The sequence below is a fragment of the Pteropus vampyrus genome, unplaced genomic scaffold (genome assembly GCF_000151845.1).
Source record: "Pteropus vampyrus isolate Shadow unplaced genomic scaffold, Pvam_2.0 Scaffold16, whole genome shotgun sequence".
Lineage (NCBI taxonomy): Eukaryota > Metazoa > Chordata > Mammalia > Chiroptera > Pteropodidae > Pteropus > Pteropus vampyrus.
In genome coordinates, this window is record NW_011888797.1 from 3504473 (window position 1) to 3513361 (window position 8889).

General features: G+C 38.5%; 1 protein-coding gene across 1 annotated transcript in view; it reads right to left on the minus strand.

Annotated features, from left to right (window-relative positions):
• CUNH12orf42 (chromosome unknown C12orf42 homolog) overlaps positions 1-8889 on the minus strand; it is an 86688-nt gene that overhangs the window by 43713 nt on the left and 34086 nt on the right. The gene's annotated exons all lie outside the window — the stretch shown is intronic.

Sequence of the window (8889 nt, forward strand, 5' to 3'; positions counted from 1 at the left end):
TCAATGATAGTAAGTCAACTGGGTATAATGTTGTTGAGCCATTAAAATAATAAGTGAAAAAGTTGATTGTAGCAAACGATGAAGCAATACAGAGAGATGATATAATGGGAAGTTAAAGCAGAATATTAAATTGTACATATCCTATGACTGAAACTCTGTAATAATGCCTATGCATATGGGGAGTCTAGGTAACAGCAAAAAGGTCTGTCCAGTTGTGAGGATCTGAAGACTCGTATTTCATTGGCCACACTTTCTGTAATGAATTTTTCATAAGAGAAACAACTGCGTCTATTAATTAGATTCTTCCAGTGTTAAGTGACAAGAAAAGTCATTGAAAACAGATCTTGTTGTTTTCAAACATAGAGGAAGCAGATGACAACCTACAGTTTTGACTAATCACGTTCTTTAATACATATTGATAAATATTAAATTAGAATTGACCAAAACTTATATCTTTAAATAAATAATGTGTTTTTCCTATTATAACTATGGGCTAACCCACCCTAATTTATTGTAGCATATAAGTGTGGTATATGAATGAATAAACACTAGTACTTAACCATATATAACAAAGCATTCTTTTTCTAAATCTCCGTGCCATGCTAGAGAATGTCGAGATAAAGGAAAACTTAGCAAGAAAGGGTTTTTATTCCCTTCAGAAATCCCCACGGTGACTTCAGAAGGCACTCCTGCACAAATACATTCATTTCCAATGGTTTGGCCATTCTCAGGCAGAATCTCCCAGCCATTGATTGACACGGTTTCACTACAGTAGACCTCTTGTATCCAGGTTCTTGGGTGACATTGGTCCTGTGAATCTTGTTATAAAATCAGGTACCATCTTGATAGAAGTGAAGATAGAACTACAGGTTGAAGTAAAGACTAGTTCATGAGGTCGTTGTGAATGAAGACAAGTTGCTAACTACCGAACAGAAGTGCATTCTTCCTCATCTTTACAGTCTTATCCTAAGTGTTGGTGGTAGGTAAAAAAGGCAATAAGCTCATTGTTTGAAAAAGAAATAATTTACCAAGTGATGAGAAATACGGAGCAGCTTATTGGTCAGCCCCTCCCAGAGTGAACATCACAGCATCACTGACAGTCTGCCCCATCTTTTGTAATTATCACTCTTATGGATGCTGTGAAATGTAAATAAAATTACATGGCAAAAATTCCATTTCTCACCAATCGCAAGTGAAATCCACTATTAGAAGAACAGTGTAAAGTTCTAGCCATCATTCTCTGGTGCAACCTCTCCCCACTTCTTGCAAACATCTAAGCCTGAGAGACACCCTACACTGGATTCTAAGATGCATTTATAAGAAGAACGAGATAGAATGAAAACAACTGTCACTACTAGATATGTACTTTGGATGATGAAAGAAAGAAGCCTGGCTGATAGAAAAAAAAGGGACACATTTTGCCCCACATAGTTGTCCACCTCACCCTCCCTTCCAGGAGAACCAAAGTCTGTGGCCAAAAATAAAAATAAAAATGTAACCACCTCTATGTATTGCGGACTTTTCTAATCTCTGCCCTAAATCCGACCTGGATGTACAAGGGAGAGAGGAGACTGGCAGTTGTTCAGTCTATCCCCAAAGGTATAGATCCTACATGAAAATGTTAAATCTGAGAAAAGTAACAACGCTTACAGGAGTTGTAACTCCTCTTATAATCCATACGTACCAGAGAATCAGGCAGTGGAGGGAGGTCTCACCTTACAGTAAGAGACCAGCACTGTGTGGATATAGGGTTAGGGTTAGGATTAGGATTATGGTTAGGGTTAGGATTAGGGTTAGGGTTAGGGTAAGGATATAGGCTAAACCCTAGGATCAGGTCTGGCCTTGTACTCATAAACTTTTGGCAGGAAGGAGGGCAGCAAAAGGAGTCATTTCTTTGTCTTTGACATGAAAACAGAAAATTTGGGGAGGGGGGTGGGAAAAGGAGAGCAAGAGAGGAACTAGCCAGCTGCCTAGCTATTTCTGGGGCAGCAGTAAGCCTGAAAGGACTAGAATAGCTTCCAAGAGAATAATGAAGAAAAGCAAATGATACCTGCACATGTCTTCTGGAAAAGCACCAAGGAACAGAGAGACTGCTGCTCACTCAAAGACAAAATAGATAGATGATAGATAGATAGATAGATAGATAGATAGATAGATAGACAGACAGACAGACAGATAGATAGAAATTTATATAATGCTATATAAAAATGGATATGTAGTTATATATAGAAAAATGAGGGAGAGAAGGTAGCATCCTGAAAGCTCAGAAAACTTCCTGCAGCTAGTCATTTGGGGAATTTTTAAAAAACAGAGCTTGGCATCCTTAATAGCTATGAAAAGACAGAGCCTTACTGAACAGAAATGGAAACCTACAAAAGGACAGGATAAGAAGAAAGGACGAGAGTATAGGATGATTTACAAACAACAGTAGATCAGCAAAGACCAATAAAAGAGACAAAACAGGGTACAACGACAGTGTGAGATAAGGAACAATTCCAAGGAGATTAAATATCCAAGAATAAAATCAAGATCTTCTTTAGAAGAGTAAATGGAATAAATAATCATAAATGGAATAAATAACCAACACTAAAAAAAAAACTCAATAACAATGAAGTTGCAGTAGACACTATTGGTACAAAGAGAAACCATGTTCTCTGCCAACAGGAAGCACCGAAATAACTGGAACGTTCCACATAGTTCAGTGATGGGGCTGAAATTGGACCAAGAAAAAGTAGCACATATGAACATGACCTAGAGATTTTTAAGACGTGTAGCCCCTAAGAAGGGAAACCACTGAGGCTCCTTTTTGCCCAGATGTGCCTAGAGGCCCCCATAAATGAACCTTAATTGGCACTAAAAATTATTTAAATCTTAATTTCACTATTGAGGAAATACTGAAGAAATACTTAGATTCATAAGATACGACAAATTCCTTGAAAGCCTCTTTTCCCTAACTCTCTTCCTCATTTTCTCCCTCTCTCACTCTCTCCTTCTTCCTCTCACTTTACTTCTTCACCTCGTGCTCTCTCCCATATAAATAGCAGCTGTCCCCCAGTTCTCCCCCTCACACTCCCCCAGGGCAATCCCCACAGAGCTCTGCTTCACATCAGCTGGGACCACAGACAGGTCTCTTCCTCTTCCTCTAAGCCCCACTTGAAATTGTAATTTTTCTTCTCTTGCTTTGGGTACTCTTCCATTTCTTCAATTTTTTCAGTTCTTTGTTCACCGGTAACTCTGACCTGATATTAAAGTCCAAGGAGCTCATTGCTGAGGGCAGAATTTTTTTTTTTTTTTTTTCAATAAATTTGAAGAGCTTAAGTAGGCTGAGGCAAAAGAAAGAATTCTCACCCTAAGGGGAAGGTGAGGGAGGAGGGTGCTGTGAAGGAGAGAGTCTATGAAGAAATAAAAAGTTCCTTTACCCTGTCATAATTGGCACTCAGACAAATAAGTACAAGATGCCGAAGTATCTATGTAAGTTGGTATGTTTCGAGACTTTGCTTTTTCTCCTGTTACTAGCCATTCTCACTCTCTCATTCTCCATCCATTTCTCTCTCTGTTAATTTTTTCCTATGAGGTTTTAATCAGAGCTTTCCAACTTATAAGTGATAACAATGACAAGCTGTGGGCCAAAACAGGAAATCGTCTGCCATTTTATTTTATCATTTGGAAGAAGGCGTAATTCATTAAGAAACTTACAACATAACTTAGAAATATATGTGTGTGTGTGTGTGTGTGTGTGTGTGTGTGTGTGTGTATAATTGTTAAAGGCACGATTAAATGAACCGGCTTTAGGCGAGGAAAAACAGCAACAAAAGTTAGAATCACAGACGTTGGAGAGTGCTAGATCTGAGTTGTGTCCACTCCACCACTTAGCATGAACTTCATGAACTTCAATCAGATACTGAACATCCCTGATCCCGGTTACTACTTACAAAATAGAAATAATAATATGCATGTCTCATAGGGTGTCTATGTGGATTAAATGGATACTTCAGGTAAAGTGTTAAATCAATGCCTGGCACACCATCAAGTTCAACAAGCACTAGCTGTTGTTATTGTTGTCATTGTTGAATTAGATGTAGGCCACATGGTCTTATCTCAGAAGACAAGGAGGCGTGGGTTTATGAAAGCTAAAGAAGCTAAAAGGAGTTGAGATCAACAGACCTGCATCTAAACAAGGCCCTTATCTAATATTGTGCAACATGTACTAACTGCCTTTAAGTTAGTCTTTGCTCTTGGGGAAAAAAAAAAAGCTATAATGTGCTACTTTTTACCCATAGCAAACTATACAGAATATAGAGTCCAAAAGACACCCAGAGTTTTCCCTAAGACACACAGGTTACCATACAGGCACAAACAAGAGTTTTGCATACTGAGAAATTCAAGGAACCTACCTTGCAGTGGGGATGGACCACTGGACCAATGGCCGTGGTACTCATAGAAAATGCCACTCTTTTGTTCTCTCCGAGTTCCATAGAATTTAAAATGGGGAGGAAGAAGGGGGGGGCAACTACAAAAGCTAGGAGGCACCAGTGAGTGAAGGCGACTGTGTTTTATTAATCCATGTGATTAATCCAGCATGCTAAGGAAGATTCTTTACAGAATCGAAACTTGCGTAGTTTAGATCCACATGGATTAGAAAACACTGCTGCATTCACTCGCCAGTGCCTCCTTTGCTTTTGCTAGCGTTGTATTCTTTAGAATCCGGTAGGGACAAAAGAGAAAGAGCATTTATATGAGGACTAGCAGCATAGGCACTTTGACAAGTGTCCTTCTCCCCCTCCCCTCTACGAGACGCTTCCTGAATTTCCCAAGAATTAAGCTCTGGGTTTGTATTCGCATCATTCCCCCTCCGTCTCCAAAAGGCAAACAACTGGAAATTTCCCCCACTCCCCCAAGTGCAGATTTATGTCAACCCATGACAAGCGTTTTTCACCAAGGGATAGGTGGATGGCAAATCCTGCCCCAAGCTCTTTGCAAGAAAGCGGTGAGAACGGTACAGAGGCATTCCAGGTTCCAGTGGGAACCACCACTGCTTCACGAGGGCAAGTAACCTGAAAAGAGGCCTGTCAGAACCCGAGAGTTTTCTCACAAGTTTTAGTGTGAGAGGAATGGGAGCCTTTGGATATGGCAAAGAAAAAGCGAGAAAACTTCAGGGAAACGGAGGAGTTATCCAAGCAAGGCCCATACAGGCTTCACCCGCCACAGTCAGCTGTAAAGTGATTCTGAAACTGGCGTGAGGTATGTCTGAACCAACTAAGGAAGGCATTCTGAAGCCATTTTGCCTCTTGTTATTATACTTGGGAGGAGCAAAAATGAGTCTTCTCTAAGAAGCCTCCATGGTCTGTAATACAAGGGTCTCCAAAACGTGTTGAGACTTTCCCGGACAACGGGTTGTGTGCGGAGAATGCTTCAGTGCCAGCGGAATGGTGGTGTGGGTTAAGAATCCCAGAGACCTTCCCAAAGCACAGTTAGGAACAGGGCAAGCCCTTGACTCTCGGTTCTAGAAAGAAAGAATTACGGCTTGCAAGTGAAATCGGGCAAGTGCAGGAGAACCAGATCCCAGCCCTCCCTCTCACCCCTCTGCCCGCCATCTCTCATAGTTCTCCAGGCTATGATTCCTAACCCTACTGCAAAGACTGAGGCCACTGCAGCAAGCAGGAAACCTCCTCGGTGACATGCTGAGATCACCTGGTTGTTGTCAATCAATACAGTTCATTAAAAAACAAAAACAAAACAAACAAACAAACCGTAAAGTTTATGAGACCTCCCTGTTCAAAATAATTTTACATTCTCCTTTTTCTTACAGCTCTTCCCAGTACCCAGCACAGTGTTTGGTACACAGTCAGCATTTAATAAATATTTCTTAAACTGCATTACCAGCCAACTACCTTGTCCTCTAAGTAAATTCCTAATCTCCCTATTAAATTACAAGATCTGTAAGGACAATCACCCTGACAGATTTTCTGTGTGTCGCCCAGCACCTAGCGTAGCACCCAGAACATGGTAGGTTGCTGATAAGTGGTTGCTGAATCTGTGGGCTGTGGCATAATCGGCTTATACACAGTCTTGTCCTGTGGGTCTCTGGAGAGCATTATTAGTGTTCGTGTGGTTGTGTGTGTGCACACAGACACGTACACAGTCCTGACTGCATTTACATCTATATTGGTATATATGTCTGGCTCTGAAAGGGGCAGCACCAAGGAAAATAAATTTTGTCAAGTTAACACTCATTTGAAAAAAAAAAATCATTTCTAAAATATTCTGCTGATTGACCATCTGGGTTCTCATCCGTTAATTAAAAAAAATATATATATATATATATAAATAAATAAATATATATAAAATATATAAAAAAATAAATATATACAAAGTTGTACTCATACTCTCAACCCTCATTTTCTCATAGGGAAGCAATAAATAAATGTCATACATTTTTCAAGCACTGACAGTGGCAATTATTTTCTTTGTCCCCACACTGTATTTTGAAAATAATTAAGAGGTTGGCATATAGTTTTATTAAATTGCTTTAGTTAGATGGAATTAAGCCTCAGTTACTCTTTCTTTAAAACCAACAAAAATGGACAAAATCAATTTTTTAAATAATTTTAAATATCCGCCATCGAAGCTCTAAAATACAATATCCTAATTACTTCATTAGTCCTTTTGGGGGAATCACTGGTTTCCATCAAAGGAAACTGGATAAATAAATTAAGGTATAATAAAAAAATATATGACTCTCAAGTTATAAGAAAAATGAATGAGGACGTTCTCTGTGTACTTCTGTAGACAGAGCTCCAAGTTACAGTGTCAGGTGAAGACAGCAAAGTGAAGAATGCCGCTTGCTGCTCACCTGCATGCTTATATTTGCTCATATACACACTCCTATTTGCTTAGAGAAAATGTGGAAGGATTCCCAAGAAACCAGAAAAAGTGGTTTTCCAGGGGGTGGCGGGGAGGAAGAGGACAGATTGAAACAGGGGTGAGAACAAGACCTTCCACTGTAGGCCTCTTTATATTTCCGGTTTTTGAACCATGTGATTGTATTACCCACTCTCAGTTTCCAAATTTTTGTAAAGAAAGAAGAGTATGAATGGTACTACAATAAAACTGTATTATTCCAGGTCTTTTAAATTATCATAGAATCAGGGAAACATTTCAATGGTTCTGATATCTACACACAGGTAATAAACTTATTTATTAATAAAATCAATAAATACATTATAAAATAATACATCATCTAAACAAAAATATAGCAGTCATCTGCTTTATCAATTGTCCTAAAAAGCTTCATTTTCTCATAGGGAAGCAATTAGACATGTAAGTTTACCTACCCTTCTAGGTGATTAAATTGGTCCGAGGTCAATGATACCAGAACTGTATAGAATATAACTAATGCTACCACACATTTTGACTTAACACAAAATGACACTTTTTGCTTGCCCCATATTAATTTATTCTAGAAAGCCATCCCTCCCATTCTCCACCAGCTCCCCCACTCCACACACACAGTTTGTGTAATTTAAATGCAGTTTTCAAGGTTCAACGCAAGGATGACAAAAGTTGACTTGTATACTCCGTTCCCCTAGACATTCTAAATGCACTAGGAATGAACTTGGGACTCAAGTTTGACCAATCAGAATCATTGGATAGGAGTTGAGAACTGTTATAAATGCAGAGCAAATAGGAGTTTCTTCACTTTTAAAATTACAAGCTCGAAGAATCATATAAGCCTATACCCGAAAATAAACCCCAAATGAAGATTAGGTCAACGTGAAGATTTTAAAAAAGAAAAAAGGAAGAAAATCATGATAATATTGGTAAATCCTAGATCCAACCATGTTTTGAACCAGTCCACCACTTGGATTTTCCAACTTTAATAAGCCAATGAATTCTCTTTTGTTGCTATTTTGAAACACAATTCTAATGTTCTTCGATAAAGTTTTAATGCTTTTTACCTACATATATTCCAGAGTTTCTTTAGAAATCTTGGTCTTTCTTGGGATTATTTCTTAATTTACCTGGATAACGCAGAAAACGTAGACTGCTAAATTTAAGAGATTCAGAGAATTTCTTCATGTGACCGATAAATCTGGAGCAGGGCAAAGCAGTTCTCTCATGATGAGGGCTGGGCTATAAGATACACAAAATAAAATCAGGTCTATAGCTGCAAAAATAACCTCTGCCACCTGTAATTCTTACTTCCCTAATGGGTGATATTTTAAAAGCATTTTTGCTTCTTTATTCTTTAAATGAAACAATCCTAAAACAATTGCAATCGACTCCAGTGACATATATGTGCACGTCCTTCCCATATATTTCATTAAAGTGGCTAATTAAATTACTTATCTGTTTCTTCAACAGATTTTTCTCACATTACACTATATCACAGACACTGTTCTAAAAACAAGATACAATATATGAAGTCTTTGGCCTTATGAAATTGACATTCTAGTGGGGGTGACAGAAAACCAAACAAATACATCTATAATGTATCAGATGGTGATATTTCTATTGCTAAGGAGAAAAATAAGAAAAGGTAAAGGGAATAGAAAAATGTTGAGGGTGATGTACTAATTATATACAGAAGAGATGACTTCAGAGACATGGCGACATTAAAGCAGAGAGGGTGTAGTCATGTGATTTCCTGGGCTGGGGTTATTCCAAGCATAGCCAGTGGATAGAGGGCAGAGAGACAGGACACAAGGAAGGGGGTCAGAAGATTATGAGTGGGGTGGGGATGTCTCAAGTCAGGCTTTTTCAACTCGAAATAACCAAACCGAAAAATAAAGAAGAGAAAGAGATAAAAAGTTGTTGGATAATTAATATGAAATAAAGTCATAAATAAGGAGCATCTGATTAGATTTTATTTAAAAACAATCCAGTAAA